Genomic DNA, 25,540 nt, shown 5'->3' with positions numbered 1-25,540 from the left:
ATTCGTTTTTGTATTCGTTTATCATGTAAACCGACCCGTTTTGTAAACCGAAACCTTTGATATAATCAAAATGATGGATTTTATGTTAAAATATTGTTTTATACTTTTCAAGTCTCAAAACATCCTTTTCGGTCATTAAAATGCCTTAAAACGCTTAAAACCAACTCCAGGGGCCAAAACTGTCATTTTTGCAAAGTTTGAAGATCTGGCCGCCCACCCCATCGTGATATGCGATGGGTGAGGACCCTAGGGGGTCGCATGGCTCGATGGCCTTCAGGTCAGCAGCTTGTTGTTGTGTTGTTTATGCTTTATACCCTATTATCCAAATCCGATTTTTACACATTAAACCTCTTACATAACCCCTCTTAATCTTATCCTATATATACAAGACCCTCTTCTTCAATAATCCCTCCTCATACTTCATCTTCTCTCTCAAATTCTTAAGTTTAAAGGTTGTTTTTCATGTTCTTGGCAGTTTGACTTTCAAAAGTCAAACTGACCATAGTCTTTCATTTTAATCAACTTGTTACATCTTATTAATACTTGAGGCTTGTTATATAACATATATATATAATATACACCCCTTGTTACCTTTAGTGCTCACTTCCCCGGTCTTGGTCGGTAGAGTGTCGGGCCTCGTAAGGCAAGGCTACTTGGAGGACTTTCGTGGTCCTTGATATATATAATTATATAACTTGTTTATGCTTGCTAACCATGTTTAACTTCTGCTCATTTTAGTTTGTATATCTTATTTATGAAGTTCTATGGTTATGGGTTTGTAGAGACTAGCCTCGGTTTGACCGTAATAGCTCTAAACCGTAAACCGAACTTTGTTTACTAGTTTTGTTAAATAATTGTATAAACATGCTTTATGTTAGATTTAAGTTTCTAAAATCATTTTATAAGTTCCATGGTTATGGGTTTGTGAAATATAATCTCGGTCATAACCCGAAACAAGATCCAAACCGAAAACCGAACTTTTGTTTAAAGACTTTATTGTTGTTGACTTTTTTGGTTGTAAAACTTAAGTATCATCATTTATAGATTATTATACAAGTTCTTTGATGTTTGGGCATGTGGTAACTATTCTTGACCTTGTTCCAAGATAAAAACCAAACCAAATCGAACTAATCCGATTTCACTCGCTTAAGACACACAAGTGTGTTAATAGCTAGCTATCAAGACTTGCATATTTCTTTAAGAATATTTTATAAACTGATTTTAATTATTTTCTTAAAGTACTTGGAATGTTGATCCAACTTGGTCTTATAACAAAGTTTGGACCGACGAAATCGAACACTCGCTTAACGAACGTTATAGTTCTAAAACAATAGAACGTCATACTTGGTTAAGTCTTCTTAAATTTTATTGAGTTATCTCATAATATTAATTGTTATGGAAAGTTGACTTTGGGTTTGACCAATTATCAAGACTCGAACCAACAACCAGAACACCCGTTAAAACCCGTTTTAGTATTTATATTATAAAGGGACTTGCATTCTTGCATTTTTACACACCTTATTACTTAACATAGGCTGAGTAAAATTAAGGGTTAGATACTTTAACCCGGTTTCGAGCAAACTTATATTTTAAAGGACTATTATTATAATTCTTAAATATTTATATTTTAAACCTTAAACTTTAAATTGTTTGCATTTCTTATCATTTGTTTTATCTAAAGATTTCTTATACAACCTTTCTAATACAAGACTTCCTTTCATCTAGGCTTTGCTCGTTAAACCTCTTCCTACCGCTTACAAATCATTTTACCAATCAAGTTTATTACTTGAATGTGAGTACTTTTCATTCCCCTTTTACCATCTTTCGTTTTGGGGGTGATATTGCATACTTACTCAAATTAATGTTTTATACTAGAGTCTTAAACCACAAACTTTATTGTATACTTTACTTAAATAAATGCTCGATTTGGTGTTACATGCTTACATGCTTAAATGTTAATGTATTTACCACTTTTGGTTGGTTGATTCACAAATCCAAGTATATTTGGCATCCCCTTATAGAAAGGTGTCGTTATTAACGATTTCATAAAAATCCGAGCTATTTGGCATTCTCTTGTAGCAAAGTGTCGTTAATGTATTCTTATTAACGATTTCATACAAATCCGAGTCTATTTGGCATCCCCTTATAGCAAGGTGTCGTTAATAGATTCTTATTAACGATTTTATCATCTAAATTGTTGCTATTATTTTTTGTTTTGTATACAAGTTGTGGAAATTTCCTATTATATACTTATCGTTCAAAACTATGAAATTACTCGCCAACCTTTGTGTTGACAAATTCTATTTTATGCAATGTTATATGTTTAACTTTAGGTTGACTCAAGAACTTGAAGAAAACGCTATCAAGACTATTAGGATCTTAGAAAAATGAACTATATATTATTTGCTATGATTGAATTCGGTTATTGTATGAACAAGTTATGTGACTCTTTATGATTTTATGAATTTAAATGAGTTGATTAAATATTGTCACTTTAATAGTGTCTTGTGTTCTTGAGCAATCCGTTGCACCTCAGCATGTTCTGCCGCATTTGGTCGAGGTGTGACAACATACACATAAGAAATTTGTGTGCCTCCTCTCTCCTAAAACCGGGTTCCTCTCAAGAACCCTGATCTCATCCTTAACTACACATTCTAAAAGTGAACTTGATCAAGATGACAAACTTGTCGACTACATCATACTATGTTGTGGTTACTACTCTCTATGTTGTAACAGGTTCATAGGTTTGTTTTTATTCATATTTTCTAATACTTATATAAAGAACTTATCAACAAAATCAAAATGCTTGAGGATTATATTTTAGAGATGTGAATTGTAAATTTATTTTTACAAAAGTTTTATATATAAACAAGAGAGAGAGAGACATATAAATATTCACAACAAAAAGGAAAGTAAGAATAATTCAAAACTTTATAGAGAGAAAAAAAAATTGCAGTGTGTTTATCCTTCAGAAAATAAAAAACCTAAATAGTTGAAATATGATCAAGTTAAAATACAATCTAGTTTATTGATTTTACATTTGAATAATTGTGATTAATTTAATAGAAAAAAACAACGAAAAGGACACAAAAGGAATAAACCATATTTGTTGACTCTCTTCACATGCAAAACACATGTTAATTTCCCTGTCATGTTAAAACGTCTATAACTTTTTCATATGGTAATTTAAAAAAAATAATTCACCATAATAACAAGCGTTTTTTCTTTAATATGAGTATCTTATTGTTATGTATAAAAAAAATTGTGGGATTTTATACATTGTGTTTTTAGTTAGTCATTGTATTGTTTAATTGGATTTTCTATGCATTGTGTTATAGGTTTCGGTCATTGTGTTTTTCAGTTGAAACTCATATTAAAGATAAAAAATTAAACAAAAATTACACCATTGTGTCTTTTTTTTCCTCGTTACGCCTTTTTTTTACTAATTATTGTGTTTTAATCATTGTGCATTATGTTCATTGTCTTTTGTTCGGGATTAACACGCGTCCTTCACTTAATTCGAGAAAAAGAGTATTATGTTTAGGTCTTTGTGTAATATGTATTTTCCATTTTGTTTACGTTTCATTGTGTAATATGTACTCACCTTGTATTTTACGTTTTAGGTATTGTTTAATATGTATTTATCATTGTGCTTTATGTATCTGGTAATTTGTTGTTATTTTATCATTATATTTACATATTAGGATTACACAACGGCGTTATTAGTACTAAAATTCACAATGATGAGCAGAAAGACACAATGATAAACAGAAAGACGCGATGACATAACTTTTGTTTTAATTTTTATATAAAAAAGTAATACTCGTATTAAAGATTAAAAAATATTTATTTTTATGGTGAACATTTTTTCTTTTTAATATCGGGTCCATTAGTAGTCCCTTACTAGGTTCACTAAACTCTATGAGGCGTACAAATGCTTCTAATAACTCATATCCTTTAAAAGATGGTACTTTTAAGGTTTATAATATCTAGTTCATTTCCGCATGAATTAAAATTGACATAGTGTCTCTAGAGTGTAAATTTACATCAAAACAAAATGTTTTTAACAATTATAGATAAAATTAAAAGTCACGTCCATATTAAATATGTGGTTGGGTAACTGGGTTGATCTCTTTGACCCAATACTTGGGTTAATTAACCTCATCCCACCACCCTAGCTCCTTACCGTCAACTTGTAATATTGGTTAATATTTTTAATCTTGATTATAATTTCGAGCCTAGCCAGCTAAGTCAGCTCAGTATGAAATTGTCAACCTCGAGCTAGCTAGCCATGGTTAAGCTCAACTCAGCTCGTTAACAACCTTTAAGTGTTATTAATTACCCGTCGTATCACGCGGGTACCCCACTATTGGTTGAAATGTGTTACTTCCAAAAGTAAAAAAGAACTAAAACATTAAGATGACAAAACCAAGGACCATCCATGTAATAGTTTTCTTTCTCAAATAAAATTAAGGGCACGAGCTAATTAAAACGAGAGTTACGTTAATTTGGCGCTCATAGTCATAAGACACTATATATATGTATACCCACGTACACATCCGGGATCAATCTTTAGTGAACCACGACATGGCTTTAGTTGATCATAATATTCAAGCTGGTGATAGAACGGTGAATCATAGCAGAGACATCCATATTCTAAGCTCAGCATTCTTGTTCATTTTCCTTGCATACGGTGCTGCTCAAAATTTGCAAACTACGCTTAATACCGTCAGTACTTTCAGTTTATTATGTGTTCAATTTACTCAACGCGTGTTTTCAAAGTTTTTGTTCTAATGTAGATCGTATGCTATTAAATCAGCAACAAATCTTAAATCTATATTAACAAGTTTTTGTTCCAAATAATAATAGTGTTACTAATTACAACAGGATGGAGGTCTGGGAACTATTTCACTTGGCATATTGTATGCATCTTTCGCAGTTTCTTCAATGTTTTCCTCTTCTGTGGTTAGAAAGCTTGGATCAAAGTATACTTTGCTGTTGGGTACTACTGGTTATTGGCTGTACATAGCTGCAAATCTAAAACCATCCTGGTAATTAATATTACTGCAACACTGCATGCACTTATAAATGAGCAGATTTTTCTTTTAAATTTTGAAATACAGATTGGATAATAAATTTAGTCTAGTAAACATATAGGATATTTATTGGCCGTTAGGCAGAAAGTTTGTTTATTTGATCAATGAACTAATGTGACTATGTGAGTAATCCTTTACCCCCCCCCCCCCCCCACACACACATTTAGTCAAACGAATGAACATAACGCATGCTCTGTTCCTTTATGTTTCTTTATTTATTGTTCATTCGTTTACATATTCATACAATTTTTATTAGAACATTAACAAATTAACATACCTGAACTAGAAAACTTTCATTTTCTTAACCAACTAACACGAACAAAAAATATTTGTTTGTATAAAGTTTGTGTGTGTTCGGCCATTGGTTTAGCTAAACTTATAGAAACGAACGCAAACGGGCCCAACTAAAACTAAAGAGTGATCATTAACAAGTCATGTGATATATATATTATTGTAAAAAACAATAGTTTTGTGATAAGCATAAGAATATATCTAGTCCTTTGAATCTATGATCTACTTATTGAGATTAATTTCTAAAAACTGTATAGTGTACTATTTTAATGGTATGCTTTATTTTAAAGTCACACTTCCAATAAAAATTGTATATATATATATATATATAATGAAACGACTTGTATGACCCGACTAAACTTATTTCAGTAAAATCTGTTTTGACTAGAACCGAACTTAACCTATTTTTAAATCAACCCGGATAACCTGAACCCTTTCTGACCCATTACATGTCTTTTGTCAGTATGTTGATATTAGGATTCTGTCATTTTCTGTCCATCATAGGTATACAATTGTGCCAGCTTCTTGTACCTTGGTTTTGCTTCAGCTATTATATGGGTTGGGGAGGTATGCAATATATCTTTACTGTTAAGACAGACTAAATTTTGTATAATATCGCATGATGTTTATATTATTCATGGCTTGTAACTGTTGGATCGGAAAGTTACGAACACAACAAGAATAGACGAAAACAACCAATATTAAGACTAATAATCCTGCGTTATATAGAGAAGATTACAAGACAAAGAGAAGACTCACTCTGGTGATGCGGATGGTTTTAAATGCTGCTTAAAAAAGAACACTCAACCTAAATATTATGAATTAAAAATAACAAACCATGGCTATCCACACCTAAATATTGATAAACATAAGAGAAAATTAAGTTAAATTTAAATATCTGATAATGATAATTAGAAAATTTTATTATACTTTAACACCCTCTCTTAATTTAAAGCTTCTTCACCCATCAAATCACTTGGGTAGCTAAAATGTTCGGCACCCTAACACTTTTGTGAGAACTTCAACAACTTGTTCTTTCGTATAGCACGACTTGAGTTCCACTTGTTTCGTACCCACCAAACTCTTGATGTAGTGATATTTGATATCAATGTTGTAAGTCCCGAATATGGATCACTACAATATGATATCAACCAACACACGTCAAATATGCGGAATCTAGTTAACGTGGTGATTCAAGAACAACGATGAACAGTATGAATATAATAAACACGATGAAATCTGGTTTCAATGCATACGATTCTATTATCAATAAATTGTCAGATACATAAACCACTTAGCCAAACAATGAAATGCTCTCTAGAGATTATGGTGGCTCTCAACAACTGGTTTATGTATCTGACAATTTATTGATAATAGAATCAACAACTGGTCAACTCTCTAGCTCTGCTCACTCTCTGCTCTTGTGAACAACCCTAAACCCTATACACATATTCTCTGTATATAGGGAAGCTAACAACCAAGCCCAAGTAAAGCCCAAAGCCCACCGAGATCCTTTAAGAATCTCAGTTTACATATATCACATACAACCAAAACCAATAAACAAGAACTAAGTATAAACCACCAAATATGGACCCAACAATCTCCCCCTTGGTTTGTAGCTTCGTTCTTGTTTGTTTTACTGATTTCGGTATTGTAAGAATGTAATTCTTCAACTCGTCTTCGTTTGCATCACTTTAGTCTTGATCATGTCATGGCCTTTTGATATGCGTCAGACTAACCAATTTATGACCCAACAATCTCGCCCTTAGACTGATGCTTTCAAGATCTTCAGAATCTTTACTAGAACATAATCAGCAACTTCAGTGATCAGCAACTTCAGCATCTGCATCCAATAATCTATCATTCCCTCCTTTTTGACAGCATCATCCAATTTGAATCTTAGGTACTTCATATGCTTCCGTTGCAAGAAATCAGTCTTGAAAGAACAATCAACTTTGATAGAAAGATCAACCACAATATTTTGAAAACAATTAAATAAAACAATATAAGACAGGCATAATTTTTTATTTTTTATTTTTCTAATTTTTATGATTTTCTTGAAAAAACTTGAAATGAGATCATACCAGCTAAACCAACTATAACACAATAACCGAAATCATATTTCATTAGCAGAAGACAAATTTTAAAACGATTTCTTAACACATTTGTTTCGACAAGAGTAATCAATAAGTAAAAAATAAAACAAATGAAATAAAATAAGACCAAAAACAACAAATAAAACAAATTTAATCACCCGGTCTTCTTGTAATTTAGCGAAAATTTGGGATCAAATTTCAGTTTTCTTGATAAAACAGCCGCCTTTATGAAAAGATCCGAACATGGAATCATATTGTTTAAGGTGCTTTCACAAAGATTCATGTTCAGCGTTATTATGACATAAAGAAACATGTTGATAGCAGGTATAACGAACTTAGCATGATTTTCATTGCATCAGTGATATGAATTAGGTTCAATTCGGCATAAAGCTTAGATGGACATCACTCATGGATCTGTGATGCCTCCTATCTCTTCTCAAAGTGTATTTGGCTTTCCCCAGATCACCCCAATTTGACTCCAACCCCCTAGTGCTTGATCAAAAGATTTTTATAGATAAACAAACAATAAATTTTAAGCTTTAAGGTTGAACATTGGACTTACAAGCCATCCGGACTTACAGGCCTTTCATTCGAAACATGACAGGACTTACTTTTGTGCCTCCATCTCTGTAGTTCTAGTTTGACCATTTAAGCTTTTAAAATATGAATTTTTTTAATTTTTTTTACAATAATCCTTTTTTATTTTTATTATATATTTTTCTCTCTTTTTGTTTTTTTTCTTCAGCAAAAACTTAGAAACATAATATTTTTTGTGATCAAGACCCTAACGGGCTCGTGTATCACTGGGTAATTGCTTTTCTGCCTATCATTCGGAGAGATGTATATGGAGACATGCACATGTCTTCAAAATGACTCTCCACAGTAAGTTTAGCAAATTTAGTTTGTATCACTTCAACTTTTACGCATCATGGAAAGCTACCATACAAATCAATGACTGTTCTAGAGCCTTTTAAGCTTAATTACTTCACCCGTTAGGCACACGGAAACAATTTACCTATCATTTTCCAAAGGTTGGATCATTTTTCACTTGAAAATGTTTTGAAGCTTCTGAAAAGCTATTAACCGAATAATAATATCACTTCCCAGAAAGTTATAGAAGACACACATGTTAAAAACTCAGTCACCCCGTTCACTTTTCAGTTTTCAGGTAAATGGCTATCCCGTATGTCCACAAGTGGTTAACATGACCAAAACACATATGAGAATACGTGTCCCTCCAACTTGGAATTACCGACATAATTTTAAGTGAAAGAATTCAAAGCATGAAAACACAACACAATCGCCCTAGATGCTTTCAGTCTTTAGATAAATGGCTATCCTGTGAATCTATGAGTAGATCACCGGACCAAACATATACATGTATATGTTCTTCAAACTTGAGCAACCGACATAATTTTAAGCGAGAGTAAAGTTTGAAAGACATAGATAATAATTTTTAATTAAACTCAAACACACACTCTTTTTGAATTTTTTAATTTTCTCCCCCTAAATTTGTGCAAAAACTTTTATGTACAAATTTAACCTCAAAAAGACTTAATCGTCGAAACGTAATATTTAATAAAAACTTTTATGAAGAAGTGTGATAGTCAGCCAACTGATGTACTATCATTTCTCATGTATGTTCAAGTCATTTTCTCATTTTTTGAGAAACAAAATACACTATACTTGAAAAACTATACGTGAACATATTTTTGTAGTTTTTTAATAATTAAAAATTTTAAAATCTTTTGACCGGTCGATCTTTCATACCAAAGTGATACGGTTACCTTTAATCTTCAAGACACCATTTTCCCATTTGTGAGAATCTCCTCTTTAGGAATAAGCTTGTTTTGAGATTCTGCATCCTTGCGAGTTGAATGTCTAGAACAAACCTTTTAATATGCAATGTATTCCCTGATTTGTTCCTACACACTTAGAGAGCAGATTAAAAACGTTCTATCACCATAAAATTCTCGTCCAGGCAGCAAATAATCCATTTCATGGTTTAAAGATTTAAAAACAATGGATATTTGCCATGTCATGTGCCTGGAACAACCCATTTAATAAACAATAAATTTGTGGTTGTTCCTACATGCATATAATAATAGGGTTTAATATTATATAATAAACAATAAATTTGTGATTGATATGTATCAAATTATATATAACAATAGAAAACAAAAAAATCTGAAATATATGACGTTTAATATTATATATATATATATATATATATATATATATATATTCATAGGGTGAGGTTAAAATAAGAAGAATTGGGATTCTAGACGCCTTACAATAAAGAAGCCCCGGCCCCTCGGTGTCTTACACGTCTTCTTCGACCCTGCTGAAGCAGCTTTCTTTCTTCAGGTAGTGAAGTCACTCCGGTTTGTGTATGACTTGACCAATTATTCCTGGGATGGGAGGGAGTAGGTCTTGCTTCATATTTGTTAATTCATTTCTGGTTTACACGACTTCAGGCAGATAAAGCAGCTATAAAATCTATGCTTGTCAATCGAGTAGGTGATTTTGGATTAGCTCCTAAAGCAAGTCCCAAGAACGAGGAGAAAGAAGATAGCCCAAAGCGAAAGGCCTACAACCAGAGGCAAGTAGACAGATAGCCTTGCTGGGACCGGGGAACCAATCAGTCTCCAAGCAGGCCCAAGTATCGGTGATTAGACGTATGGTTTGCTCATACCCATAAGGATACACTTATATACCCGAATTTCGCCGGATTGTAGGAAGGATAACTGATCATTTGATCAGAAAACTAAGGGAGCTGGGCATAAAGAAACTGGAAAAAGGTTTCTAAGCAAAGTTGCTGTCCTTTGAACTCATTTCAGCTATTCTACCTTTCGATATCTCCTCACCTGGCACCTTTTCTTTCTTTTCCTCATCCCATGATCCTTTCCCATGTCGTGGAAGTGCAGCAGTGCTCTGTGTCTAAAGAGTGTAAGAAGTAATATGGTATGTTAGACATGCTGATCTGATGGTGGATATGAAAAGTGTGTTTATTGTGCGGTGTGTTTTATTTTTGTTGCTGTGTGTTTATTGTACGATGTGTGTTATTAAATATAATGGTGAAAACACACTTTCTACACTTTTTAGGAAAAATCTACTTCTTATTACAACATTGCTCTCTCTCTCTATATATATATGTGTGTGTAAGTTTATACTTTTCAATTACAATTAAATTACTATTAATATTATTGTTACCACTATTATTTTTACCATAAGTATTACTATTATAAGTATTCTTTTTGGTAATCAGCAAACAAACGTACAACAACAAGAAAGTAGTTAAGAAAATGAGGATCGACCTTCAGGATTCTATAAGATTTTGGTTGTAAAAGGCTATTATTTTGTCATTATCTTTTTTTTAACTGTAGATTCGTTTAACTGCATCAAAGGTATTTTGTATAATTCCGCAAAAGTTTGATTTCAGGTTATAAACTCTAGCAAGAAAATTTAGGAACAACGCTTTTCCATGCAAAAGATTGTAAATCGATGCATAATGATATGGGCTGATGTGATTTTTAAAAGGTATTTTGATTTAAATAATAGTTAACAGGCCAAATTGTGTTTCAACTTTCACGTCATGACTTTGTTGGCGGATCTTTAGGGTCATGACTTTTGAAGTTTTGTGACATTACATGATCATATAGATTACAAGAAAAAAAATTGTAATAAAGTTAATTTACATAAGTTTAAAATGATTTATGGTTGAAAGGCAATTTAGGCATATGCATGCTAATTTAAGCTTACATATATTTTTATTTTTTTTATATTTACATAAACTATATTTTTCAACCCGTTTAATACATGGGTAGCTAACCAAGTATGTTAAATATACTAGGGTAAAAGAAAGTTTCATAAAGCCCTCCTTTAAAATGTCAGCTTCAACTTCTTAGTCCATACTCTTCATTTGTTCACAAAACTTAACTATCTTTATATTTGTTTGAAGTTGATTACATATGGTTTTATTAGTTTTATATTATTTATGATATCACTGGTTCTTAAATACGGTCTAATGGCGAAAAAGGCGAAGATGAAGATGAAGACAAGTATTATTTATGTATTTTTTTAGATTTATTTTCATTTTATTGTAGAAAAAATTGTCATTTTTTAATTTTAATGAAATTTTTAATTATCTAATGAAATATTATCAGTTTAATTTTTATTAAAAAAAGTTAAAAATGCAAAATAGAAAAAGGTATTTGAGTAATGATACCGGAGAGCTTTGAGAAAAGTTTTGACTACACCATTTTTTCTACAAAACTCTACATTGCTGAATAGATGCCACATGGTGCAAAACGCCCAAGGGTGCATTGTTTTAACTACACATGGTCTTAGTTCACCTTGTAATTTGCCGAAGCTATATCACGTGACAAGCTGCGACATTTGTTGCAACATATTATGCTTCAGTCAATGAAAGAACAATCACTTGTAGTTTCTTCGAGCTCTAAGAAACAACACATATCTCAACCAAGAATAGATTGGCCGATATACTTTTTCTATCATTCATAAAATTTCTTAATCACCACATTCTAATTCAACTTGCTTATCAAGATCATACCACAACCCATACTCTATTGCACATGCCATGTATCTAAGAATTCATTTAGCAACTCAAGATGGCATCTCGGTGGGTTATGCATGTGACGAGAGATCAGCCCTACAGAGAATGCAAGATCGAGTCTTGTGTGTGACAGACAAAACATGGCTTCGATTATGCTTTAAACACTTGAGCATCATTCGGCTCGTCATTATCATCAACATTGAACTTCTTTCGTTGGTTAATGGGAATTTAGTGTAAGCGTATATGTTATACGATTTGTGAAACTCATATACGCCGTTTATGTTATACGGCGTGTAACTTACATGCCGTATAAAATACGCATCGCGTATGTGTGGTGTATATATATAGTTTGTTGTTTTTATACATGTGTAATTTTTCATTCAGAGATAATAAAATTTTACATCCCTGCTTCATTCCTTCTTTTCTTTTCATGCCATCGTTCTTCAACAATTACATGGTATTAGAGCAATGTTCTTAATCCCGCTCTTCGTTTCAACCGGTTTTTACTTGATTCACCGGTTTTGTCTTTTTATTTGTTGTTTGTTCTTGATCTTTTGTTCATTTTCTTTCATCGATCCTTTGTTCATTTTCTTTCCTACATTTCTTCAAAATGTAGGAACGTGTTTGTGTCGTGAACAAGACGTAGATCGATATCTAGAATCTACGTGAAGGTGCGGAATCCCTAAACGTGATAAAAAAACAACAAGATTAGTCATTATATTCTTTATTTCTCATATATTTCCATTAATGGAAGTGAAGTACAACAAGATATGACAAATATCAGTTCAAGTACATTTTGGACTAAAATGGTATTGAACATATAAGCCTAGACCATTATTTATAGACTTGACAAAACATATACGGCGTATATGTCTTATCCGGCACATAACTTTTGCGCCGTATAAGTACATATCCACTGTATTACTTATACGTTCCAATACACGAAAATGCATTCCAAACACTACTATTCCTGCAAGACCTAAGCGATGAACATTTTATTTACTAACAATCTCCCCTTTGGATTTGCTTGGTCTTGGTGTCTAAGCAATAGATATTCATGCTCCAGCAAACTCACCCTTGGATATTGCTTAGACTAGATTTTTCAAAACTTCAATCATTAAGTCACCAAATTATTTCTTCAAAACTTTCCTTATGTTTCTTCTTGATGTAGCTTCAACGAAAATTCCATCTTGAAAATTTTTAAACTTTTGTGTTCACAGCGTATAAGTTCTTGGCAGCTTATAGGTCCTTTGAGCGTATAAGTCATTTGAAGCGTATATGTCCAAAAACTTATCCGGTGTATATGTCCAAAAACATATCCGGCGTATATGTCCAAAGAGACAAAAAAATTAATGTTTTTCGATGTTTAACCTATCAAATGAGCTCGAAATCATAAGAAAATTTCCAGAAATGTTCCCAACATAAAAACAAACATTTTTATGCAATCGGAATCTGATTCCCAATCTTTGATCTTTTGGTCATGATTTGACTTTAACGAATCTGAAACGAACTTTTAACGAATTGAAAAATTGATCAATACTTGACGTGAAACGAGCGTCTTGGCTTTTCTTCCGATATCGAGCACCAAAGCTCTGATACCACTTGTAGGAACGTGTTCATTTCATGAACAAGGCATAGATCGATATCTAGAATCAACGTGAAGGTGCGGAATCCTAAGAGTGATAGAAAATAACAAGATTACTCATTATAGTCTCTCTATTTCTCATATATTTCCATTAATAGCAGTGAAGTACAACAAGATATGACAAATATCAGTTCAAGTACTTTCTGGACTGAAAAGGTATTGAACGTATAAGCCTAGACCACTATTTATAGACTTGACAAAACATATACGACGTATATGTCTTATCCGGCGCATAACTTATGTGTCGTATAAGTACATATCCACTGTACTACTTATGTGTTCCAAAATAGGAAAATATACTCTAAACACTATTATTCCTACAAGACCTAAGCTAAAAACATTTTATGTAGTGACACAAAACTTCATTTTCATCTCTTTTCTCCTTTCTTATTTTCTTCATTTCAGAAGATTTCACCATTCATTTTCCATCATATGTTCACAAAATGCCATATTCTTGGTTTTGATCAGTTTATCAAAGTGTCAAGTCATTTCACCTTCTTTCTCACACAAAATCTTAACAGATTGTTCTTGATCAACTTATACGCCGTATAATTCATCTTTCAATGCTAACAATTTGGCCTTCATAACCTCCACCTATTCTCATATTGTACAAAATCATTAGTTGCACTTGGCTTAATCAAAACGAGAGCTAACTGATATGCAGCCACCATTTTCGTTTTTGTATAAAAGCAAGTTAAAGGACAAATACAAAGAGGTGGTCTTTCACTTTCACTACTACTCGCGTGTGGGAGTACTACATTCAGATTCGTCCCATTGTCTTGATCTAAATTAGAGCTTAATATCCATGGAACAAGAAGCAAAAGCAAAAGCTTCACCACCTTGTCCATGTCCATTCTTTACTCTCTGTGTCGAGTCAAAAATATTATGGCTTCTATGAGTCTTAACTAGTGTTGTAATCTTTGGTTTCTTCGTGGCCATCTTATACAATTTTCTTATCATTTCATTGGGTAGCATGTGCTTGCTTACTTTCTTTACTCTAGTGCCTTTTAGCTAGTTCATGAAACCCCACAACTTTGCATGTCATAATGCTTATTTTGACATGATCATATAGTCGGTATGCCTTGGGCATTGGGGCATACCCAACTAGTACACACTTCAATGAATTTAGATCACATTTCTAAACTTTATGTTCCTCTAATTTTATTTGGGCATAAAATACACATCCAAACTTTAGACATGTAGATGAATGGCTTACTCCCATAAAAACCTCCATACAGTGTTTGTACATCAAATACTTTGGTGGGTGGTTGGTTCCTCTAATAAACATTCTCGGCTATGGCTTCTGATCGATCGTCATTGGAGTGATCAAAGATAGAGAATTAGTGTGTCCTAAATACGTTAAAATAGTTAGGGTAAGAAGGGTGTCAAACGACAAAGAGTATGTGGTGGGTGGCTAATTTAATTGATAATTGGTTTTATGAAGCTTGCTAATGTCTTTTTTGACAAAACACGATTAAGATTGAAATTAGTGAACCAACAAGTTGATTCAATGATGAAGTTATTTGATTATGAATGTGAAAACAAGTGTCAAGTAGTTGCTTAGTAAATGTATTTTGTGGATGCAAATAAGAGTTGGGAAAAATGGTCAACCTAGTCTTCAAGTTATGTAGCAAATTATACATTAATTATGCATGTTAATTGGAAATTAAATAGACATAATTTAGTAAATAAGTGCAAAAAAGAATGATTACAAAATGAGATATTCCTACCACGTAAACCTTTTGATATGTAATCGGACAAGGAACACATGCAAAGTATATGTCTTAGTAATATTGAAGTTATATAATATGAAATCCGCAAACCAGTATATATTATGTAAACACCAAATACAAACAATTGTTAATAAATTCAGCAATAATAACGTGTTCTTTAAACACAAATAGCCATATAAACCCTAATTGTTCAACAAAGATGGTGAAACACAAGAAGTCTAAATCCAAGAAACACAAATCAAACTTACAAGATGCGAGTATAAACCCTAGAAGCGGGTTGATCAAAGAGATTTTTAGCCTTGCATATTCAACATAGTTCTTACAATTGATAAAGACGAACTCAGAGATTTATGATGAAGATCCTCCCCCTACGATCTCCTTGAGTTGTTGACGAAGATGATATAAAAAAAGGTAATTGTAAAGTGAGGTAAATCGTCCTTTCAAAACCCCTCATTCATGTGGTCAAAGGTTGCTTTGAACATGGCATTATTTCTTATTAAAATCCTTGCAAAGCATTTAATTAACATCATCAAGCTTTAGGGACCGTAGCATACAACCCAGGACATGTTGATAAATTCTTCAATATAATAATAGAAAACATGAATAATATTAAACTTGTGTACCTATTACACAAGAGGGACCAGTAATTGCAGTAGTGAATGATGAGGAAGACATCCTTGTCGGATTGGTCAAATTCCCCTTAGAGTTTATATTTATTGATGTGGATTATGGCTTCTTGAGAGAACTCGTATATATATATATAGAGAGAGAGAGAGAGAAAAGGAGAGAAATTGTATATTTGTGAGTGATTATTTGTTGTTAATATTATTCTCTCCATCCAAAGGAAAACCATTTATTAGTTATCAAAGTTAATTAGGTGCACCAATTATTACCAACTAATATAGTAAGCTATGTTTCACTATGCGTCGCAAAACTCGTACCATATCAGCAGATTGCCACATGAATACATCTATGTTTTTCAAAAGTAACAGTTTTAGGCATGAGTTCACGCTTTTTGACAAGGTTTCTATTATTGTGACGGTTTGATTGGGAAACTTTGCATTTAATACCCATTTTTCAGGCTCCAAGTCATTAGCAAGTTTTGGTATATCAAATGGCTTTGGCCCTTCTGCAACTAAAAAATCTTTGCTTGGGTTTATCAACGCAATACCCGTTGGAGTGGGTAGACCCATTATGCCATGTTCCGTGGATGGGTTGGCGTTAAAATCACCTATCGCCTCCCTACGTTGGATTACGTCATTTTCTACGCCACGGGTAACACTAGGAACTCTACTTCTTCAGTTCGAGAATGTTTTTCATCATTTAGCGTTACTGGGAACTTGAGTTGTCCTAGCAGATGAGTGATTTCGTTTGAGAACCCAGATACCGGTGCATTAACAAGCTCTAGTATCTTGTTGTTTTTCGCATCTAGTTGATCGAAGCATTGTTGGTACATTATATCCGAAGTGACTTATTGATCAAAGAATATGTACTTACTCCGGTGATGCCCAATCAACGCGGTGATTATCAAGGGTTGCTTCAGACATGGCCCGCCTTTTATCCGCAAAAAAATGATTGGTTCTTCTTTCAAAGTCTCACTACTTGGCATTGACCTTTTAGCGCTTTTGCGTCTCCCGCCTTGGATCATATGAGTACCTAGGTTTTCTATCTGTTTTTTTGGTGGACCTTCATCTCTGCCTGCTCCTTGGTTCCTTGCATGCTTCTTGACCTATGAGACCAAGTGATCGAGCTTTCCTGACTAGACTGCCTCTTTAATTTCATTTTTAGAATTCATGTAGTTGTCAGTTTTGTGGCCAGTGTCTTCATGAAACTTGTAATATTTGGAATTGTCCAAGTTTCTCCTTTAGAAGATCGACTCTGGTTTCCAGAAATCTATATTTTTATAGCTGCAGGATTTGAGAAGGGGTTTTCGATAACGGTGTCCATTCCTTATACTTATACCCGCGATTACGGTCATTTTGCTTTTCTCATACTAACAACCTTGTCGCGGTAGGTACCAAGGCTTCCACTGGTGGTTGGTTTCTGGACCATATCGACCCTTGTCATTTTTGTTTCCTTTGTATCCTTTGGGTTCATTTCTTGTTTCTTTCCACAAGTAGTCGCGTTTGCCCAAGGATTTATCAATAACCATATAGACTTTAGCTGTTGTCTTGATGGTGTCCCATGATTGGGGAATGCCATCTCGGCCTGACAGGAAACAAATGAGATCATCGCTTTGTACCCCTTAGTGGAAACCAGCCCACATCATGTCTTCACTTAACCCTCATATCATCAAACCTTTCTTGTTATATGACGTGATGAAATCCTTGATAGACTCATTGTCTTTGCGGAATACTGTCAGTATATTTGCAGGATCACGTTTGTGTCTCCACTTTTGGCTGAAGTGTTGGCAAAATTTTGCGATTAGGTCTTCAAATCCGGTAATTTAGCTTTCCGGGAGTCTTTCAAACCATTCCCTAGCTGCACCATGGAGGGTCAGAGCGTACATGTGGCACCACACTGGTAATCTCTAGCCTGCGACCCCTCCTGGTGCTATAAAGCTTTGCAGATGGTCACTTGAATCTGTCATCCCATCATCTTTCCCTACTAAATAGGGTAACTTCAAATTCGACGGCATCGGGGCTTCCATAATTTGTTGTACGAATTTTTACTTTTCCACGAAGGCTTTTTGGTCGATGGGGTTTACTGAAGTCTACATCCGCGTCTGGGTAATATCTCAAGTGCGTTTTTCCTTGCTTTTGGCTTCTTGGGCTAGGGCTATGTCCATCGTTTCTGCTATGATCACTTACACTCTTTTCTCGAGAGTTTCGATCTTTCGTGGGAGCGTCTCTTATTTGAACTACCCGACTTTGACTAGGTGATTGTTTTCTACTTCTAGCAAGACTTTATCCTTGAATTTTTTACTAGTCTCTGTGACTACCAAGTCTTTCACTTCCGCGACGTCGTGGTCGTAAATAGTCTTCTTCAGAGGAGTCATCTTGGTCATTCCGTGAATTTCAACAACGTCCTCAACGTTATTCGACATGCTTGTCTTCTCATTTGCTCCTCCAATTTTTTCTTGTATTCTACACCGATCCTCTCTTGTTCTCTTTTTGACCACATCATTGGGTATTCAAGGTCTACGTCCTCGCGGGACCTTTCTAACAAGAGGACCGTGCTTCTACGAACCTGAAAGACAGGTCTTGTTGCGGTTGTTCAACCTCAATGTAATCCTCATTGTTTCTACCAAATAGCTCGTTTCGTCTGTCGTTTCCATCCTGGGACCCATCTATTTTGGGTCTTGCAAGGTTGGATGACGGCGGTGTGGACGGATGAGGTCGACCTGAGCTCAAAACGATCTTTAAAGATTCTACTGTTGTTCTAATGGATACGGATAATGCCAATGAAGAAACACTAAGTTAACCCTTGAAAGGCATAATGTAATCTCTCGATTGATAGTGTATTAATGCTAGTCTAACCCCAAGTGGGCTTTTCTTAGTATTCTCCAGTGGATGATTATCGACCAATCGTTATGAGTTTTGGCGGCCTTAATTTGTAAATCCAAGCACCGTGAGCTCGTTACAAGAAATGAGAGGGGGTTCTTCTCGTAACCACCCTCCGGTGTGAGAATCGGTATAGTAAGTGATGAGTAAATTCTTAGTGAGAGTGGGGGGTTTCTTCTCGTGGTCATCAAGTAAACGCCAAGAACCCGGAAAACCATGAACAAAAGGGCAAAAATAGGGACCTCTCAAAGGTTAAATGTTACCGTTGTGATGAGTTTGGACACTTTATCTCCAAGTGTCCTGACGTGAGGTTGAAGACTCACTCAAAAATAAACCGAATACAACTAGTTATATAGCATTAAGTGGGTATCGAACACAGGGAGTTTGTGGAAAATGCGTTATTAAGTAACACAGTAATTACTCTAAATTAAACTAAGTGCAAAAATAAATTCAAAGATTTGGTTGTTTGGTTTGATTAACAAAAAGAACTAAAGCAATAAACGAGTTTTAAACAATATAAGAAACAATGCTCTCTCCCGATTTCAGGTTTTCAATGTTGATAAAGTTAATGTTTACTTGTGAGGTGAACTACACAATTATAATTTGTGAAAATGCATTTGGATGTGATAAGCGAGGACTAAGTACTTGGATTACAAAAACGCAAGGTTGTCACTCAATAATCAGTTTAGTATTGCTAACCCTAATCTCTTCTACTAAATCTCGATTGCCTATGGCACCAAGAACGGATAGTCAAGAACACGAATTATACCATACTAACAATTACAAAACAAACACACAATCACCTTTGCACAATAATCATATGATCACAATACTATCTCACCAATAACATAAACGATTAACAAATATCCAATTAGAAAACCTTACAAATCAGAGAGAACACAAAGAGTACTAGCCACTCATCATTCGGTTCATCATAGCATAAATCAAAGTAAGTATATGAATCTCCAATCCAATTCAATGATTATAATCACCAAAATCAAATACTTGCTCTTCAAAATTCGTCTCTAAGGTGTTTTGGATGAAAAGATAATGAAAAGACATGGAAAAACGTCATAAAATAAGTAGAAAAATCAGCAGTTATGACTCCGGACCGTGGCCCAAGGTTCACACCGTGGGTCATGGTGATTTCTGAAAAACCTGGACCGTGGCCCACGCACGGTGTAGACCGTGAGCCACGGTGGACTTCAGCCACGAAACTTCATTTTCTTCACTTGTTTGATCTTCTTGACTTGTCGGTTCCTCTGGTTTCTTTGTTATACACCATAATAGCTCCAGAACCTCCTTTGTACCTACAATTTTACCGAACACACCATAGTCATCTAATTCCACAAGATAAACCAATTCAATACATGATTATTACGGTATTAACTCACTTAAGGGTTGTCCCATGGACCACCCGTCATGTCCCAACAGAAAACATAATGTTTAAGGCGAAGCAAAGTTAGATTAAGCTTCCAAGACAAGGGATCCTGCTCTGTTTATGATGAAGGGTGTTCGGGAAATGATGTTCTTGAATGAAAAGAAGGTTATACCCAGAAACTTGAGTCTAAAGACAGTGATGAATTGTATTTGGATAACGGCGCGAGTAACCTCAAGACGTGTAACAAATCATTCTTTTTAGAACCTAACATTCGTGTCATGGAAAGGTTAAGTTTAGGGATGACTCATACATTGATATAAGTGATAAGGGTCGATTATATTTGAGGCAAAAAGTGGTGAACATCGCTTACTTACGGATGTTTATTTCATGCCGAGTCTTAAAAGTTATATTATTAGTCATTAGTCTCGATCAATCCTTGGAACACATGTGTCATATTCATATAAAAGATAACTACCTTACGATGCATGATGGATTAGGTTGGCTATTGATGAAGGTGCCTCGTTCCCCTAATTCGTTATACCGGATACACTTGAAGATCGGTAAACCGATTAGTTTACTTAGTCGAATTGAAGGAACAAGTTGGTTGTGGCATGCTAGGCTTGGCCACTTAAACTTTGAATATATTAAGCTAATTGATATGAGGGAGATGGTTGAAGGGTTGCGTGGCGTTACTCATGAAAACAAGTTATGTGAATCTTGTTTGGTCGGGAAGCAAACAAGGGAATCCATTCCTAATTCGAGAGCATTTAGGGAAAATCGGGCCCTAGAACTTGTGTACGATGATCTGTGTGGACCGATTACCCCTCCAGCAATAGCGGGTAATATGTATACTTTTGTTTTAATGGATGAATACTCACGATTTGGTTGGACGTATTTGTTGAAGGCTAAAGATGAGGCATTTGAAGCTTTCAAGAAGTTTAAACAATTGGTTGAAAGTGACGTTGGGAAAAAGATCAAGACACTATCTATTATAAGTACAATACAAGTTGGAAACATATGTAATTACGAAATATAACCAACTATGACCGGCTTGCCATTATTGGTTCCTCAAGTTCACTGACTTGTGACTTGGAGGCCGAACTTACATCCAATGATTGCCTCTAACTCATCTACGATCTTTATTTGTCGGTCATCAAAAGTTCCCAAGATCTTGCGAAATCAAAATTGTGTTCGTATGCATGTACCAAAAATCATAACCATCTCCCTTGACATGGCTATCAAAACCGAGGAACTTGATAAAGAACCCACATCCTTGTTACTTGAAGAAGGAATTGAAAAAACATGGATGCTCAGATACCACGATGTTGGATCTCAACTCCTGATCAATAAACAAATATGAACTAAACGACTAAATCAGAAAATATAACTCAAAAACTTATTACAATATCTCAAACCCAAACTCAGTTTGACTCTTGATGAACCCTATCTTGGTTAAATCTAGATGAACTTTAACTCAGTTACATCCCACACTTTCTCTATAATGTCTAACAATGACTCGGTTTATATAGATTAACCTAACTTGCTAACCAATACATTAACTATATTAATTACAAAACAATTAGGAAGCATAACCAACTATGACCGACGATTAGTCCCTCAAATTCACCGACTTGTGACTTGGAGTCCGAAGTTACGTCCAACAGGATCAGTTTGTTACGAGCACACCAAGTTTAAACGAAAACATCAAGATTTGATTTATATACGGTTCTGCTTTATGCAAGGTAAAAAGATATATAATTAACCTAAACAATAATAGGAATTAAAAATAAAAAACTATGACTATCCACACATAACTAGCCTTATTAATAATCACAAAGAAGAACCTAAAAGTTAAACTGTAAATATACATCATCATTATCATCGTACTCAGTATATCCCACCAATAGCAAAGCTATAGATGTAGACAGCCTTACCTCTACCCTTTAGGAATAGAGAGGCTACTTCCGGTGAGACCTCCGGCTCGATAGTAGTTTTGCATCAAGCTTGGACATAAGGCACATAACACTCAACCATTGGGACACCGCCGATTGGTGCGAGTTCCCTTGTCTTTCGGCTATCAGCGCCAACACATGATGCCTGATTAACCATCCATCACTTTTAACGTTATTTTCACGAGATCAGTAAAATAACGTCAAAATTAGTGCAATTTTACTTTTGCCCACCCGAGGGTTCACACATATATACATTATCTGCGCAAGCTGGGCGATTAAACTATAAATATACAATAATGATAAAAGGTAACTGTTAGAAACTTTTAGTTATACTTCAACAGTAAATTTAATAGTAGTATTTTCATGGCTTAGTGTTTAACTACTTCTTTGTATATCAGGGGACATACCTTACCTCAACAGCAAGGAGCCAAGCAAATGATCACATGCTACATGAAGGAACTGTAATTGGCCACTTCAATGGAGAGTTTTGGGGAATTTTTGCTAGTAACCTAGGTGACGTTTTAAACTTTCTCTAAACTAATGTTTTAATTAGTTTCAAATTTTGAACAGTATGCAGCTAATGATTTCAATGGATGAACTTATCTTTCTTAAGCTGAATTGTTAGATTGTTGGAAACCTTTTAACTCTAGCTCTGTTGAAGGATGGATCGGTAAGCATCTGTTATGAACAAATTATTTCTACACGAAGAGTGACGATGTGATGAAATAGCTTGAACTATATGATGCATTTTTCCATTTTGTCATTTTATGATACAAATTCTTCAATTCGTTGCAGGGGGGGAACTACAAGTGGCAGAACTTTACTATTCGCCATCTTTCTTGGTAGCATGACCGTGGGAACGATTCTTATGTCCTTCTATAAATTTGTAGTATCTTTGTGGAAGCAAGTAATAAAGCCAATGTGTGACATAAGGCTCTTATTGATCATCCCACTTATTGCGTTTTCTGGTCTACGACAAGCGTTTGTCTGGTATATATACATTCACTTATGGTGCCATTATTCCAAGTACTCAGTTTATTGTTTAAATGAGTTGGCATCTTTTTCAATCAATGTAGGGCAGCATTTACAAAGTTTTATGTTAAGCCGTCTCTTGGGGAGTCTGGTGTTGGTGGTGCTATGGCTGTATATGGACTTTTTGATGCAATTGTGAGTAATGTATAAGATGCCTTTTTATTTCAAAAGTAATACTAAAATTGATAAAGGGCGAAAATGCGGTTTTTGGAGTTTTTGAATCTATTTTGCACAATCTCATAATCACTTTCAAACAGAACATCCAAAGCACCCTATTACCCTTTATTGCTAATTGCATGGTTTTGGAAGTCAAAGAAAATCACAATTTATGCCATTTTCAGTTTTTTTATATTTCAACCTCTATGTTTTGTTTATTGGCACCGTGCACATAAAATGTCTCTCAGTGTTCTCTAGTTGTTGGTCGGCTTACATCCGGTCTTTCATCTATCACTTTAATTGTTTCTGGTGGCGCCTTTCTTCAGGGTGGGTTGTTGATCTGGCTGCTAAATTACAGGTCAATATACCGCTTTTGCATGGAAGTTCGTTTTAGATCTCTAAATCTCTTCCCTTTCTCCAAATTTCTGATTCGTCAATTATTTAAATGTTCTTAGGGAACCCACTGGTGTTCTACGTGTAGTATACCCGCTTCTCATTGCATCGATATGGGGAATTGGTAATGGAGTGCTCATGACACAGCTCAATGCTTTACTAGCAATGCTCTGAGCATACCATGGTATAAAAACCATTTATTCATTAGGTCTTTATCAATTTGCACGAATCGTACTTAAACTTAATGCACTTAATGGACAATAACTTAATTTGCTTTATAAAGTAACTGTAGGTAACATTCTCAACCTTTTAAACACTTAAGCACCCAAACGTAAAATGATAAAAGGAACACGCATAATTTATCAACACCCTTTTCATTGCCAACATGAACAGGTGGAAACGTTTGCGCAATTAAAGCTTTGGCAGAGTGCTGCAATTGCGGTTTTATTCTTTTTGAGCTTATACATTTCGCTGCAAACCATGCTATATTTTATGCTTGCCGCACTCGTTATTTCATTAGCTGGATTTTTATTTCTCATGCTTAAAGTGGAAAAGGTGTTTTTTAATCATGCTTCATAAGTCTCGACAGATCAAAGACTGGGTGCTCATTCTTCCACTTTCATCAGCTAGTTGTTTATTTATTTTTATGTTTTCCTGTAGCAACTGTTTATTCCCATAATAAGCAACTATATTTCATATTATTCATGTGACATTAAAGGGTTTACTTGTAGAAAGGATAAAAGAACATAAATTAACTCTACATTTATTTCAGGTAACACACAAACCACACTGCGTTGCAAGACAAATAATATATAATATATTTAGAGTGCTTAATAGAATTGTCCAGTTATGACTCTAGTTCCAGAGCTTCTCGGCCCATTCAGGATATTGCAAAGTTATAACTAAATTATACAATAAACATATATGGAGTTGTCTAACGACCCCGTATAAATATAAGGTTTCATTACGTAGTTGTCTGAAATCCGTCTTCAAGAAGCTAAGGTAATGATCTTCATTTGACACCAATTAAGCACAACGAATATGCCCATCTCTAAGGAAGATCTCTTTAAATCTTCCTAGTTTCCTTTAACTTGAAATGTGCTCAAAAGAAAGTATTGTGTGACAGTGTTAAACCGCTAGTCCATAAGGTAAAGTAAACAAAACCAAAGTAAACTTGTTAAGTGTTACGAACCTCGTTCGCTAATCAAATGGTCCAAGAAAATAGAAAGAAACCCGATAGAAACTAGAGACTTTTGGAAGACTTTGATTTAATCAAATCATAATATTTCATTCATACTCAAAAACAAATGCTAACAACCTATAAATAACCTTACATAGTAACAACCCACTACTTAACAACTACCCACTAACTAAACAACTAACCTACCACTAATTTATCAAAAGAAAATGCATGTAACCAAAACTACTAGAACCCCACGTTGTGTTCATGTGCATGGATGTGGCACCTAACATTAAGAAGATAAATCACATGGGTATGGGTCATGGATCATAGGTTGTCTTCTTATTTCTTTTTTATTTTTAAATTTTAAGGGTAAGTTTGTCCTTCTACATGGACTTAATAAAATTTTCAATGTTAGTTGGTAAAGAGTGCCACAATTGTTTCCCACTTCAAAGTATTAGGGAGCATACGAATAATAGCCCTAAGTTAGGGACCGTGCTTGAATC

At 34.4% G+C, this 25,540-nt stretch overlaps 1 pseudogene across 1 annotated transcript; it reads left to right on the top strand.

Moving 5' to 3' along the window:
- The first annotated feature begins 4,545 nt into the window (after nucleotides 1–4,545).
- LOC143616594 (UNC93-like protein 3) lies at nucleotides 4,546–24,433 on the top strand (annotated as a pseudogene). Its single transcript, XR_013150683.1, has 10 exons — nucleotides 4,546–4,728; nucleotides 4,888–5,051; nucleotides 5,892–5,954; nucleotides 22,672–22,791; nucleotides 22,899–22,942; nucleotides 23,069–23,263; nucleotides 23,350–23,440; nucleotides 23,710–23,819; nucleotides 23,917–24,024; nucleotides 24,232–24,433. The product of XR_013150683.1 is annotated as an UNC93-like protein 3 (transcript).
- Nucleotides 24,434–25,540: the final 1,107 nt, after the last annotated feature.

Source organism: Bidens hawaiensis, unplaced genomic scaffold (assembly GCF_021521415.1).
Source record: "Bidens hawaiensis isolate Kalapana, Puna unplaced genomic scaffold, B.hawaiensis_p1.1 tig00048302_1, whole genome shotgun sequence".
NCBI lineage: Eukaryota > Viridiplantae > Streptophyta > Magnoliopsida > Asterales > Asteraceae > Bidens > Bidens hawaiensis.
Note: the sequence above shows the minus strand (reverse complement) of the source record. Positions and strands in the feature narration are given on the sequence as shown.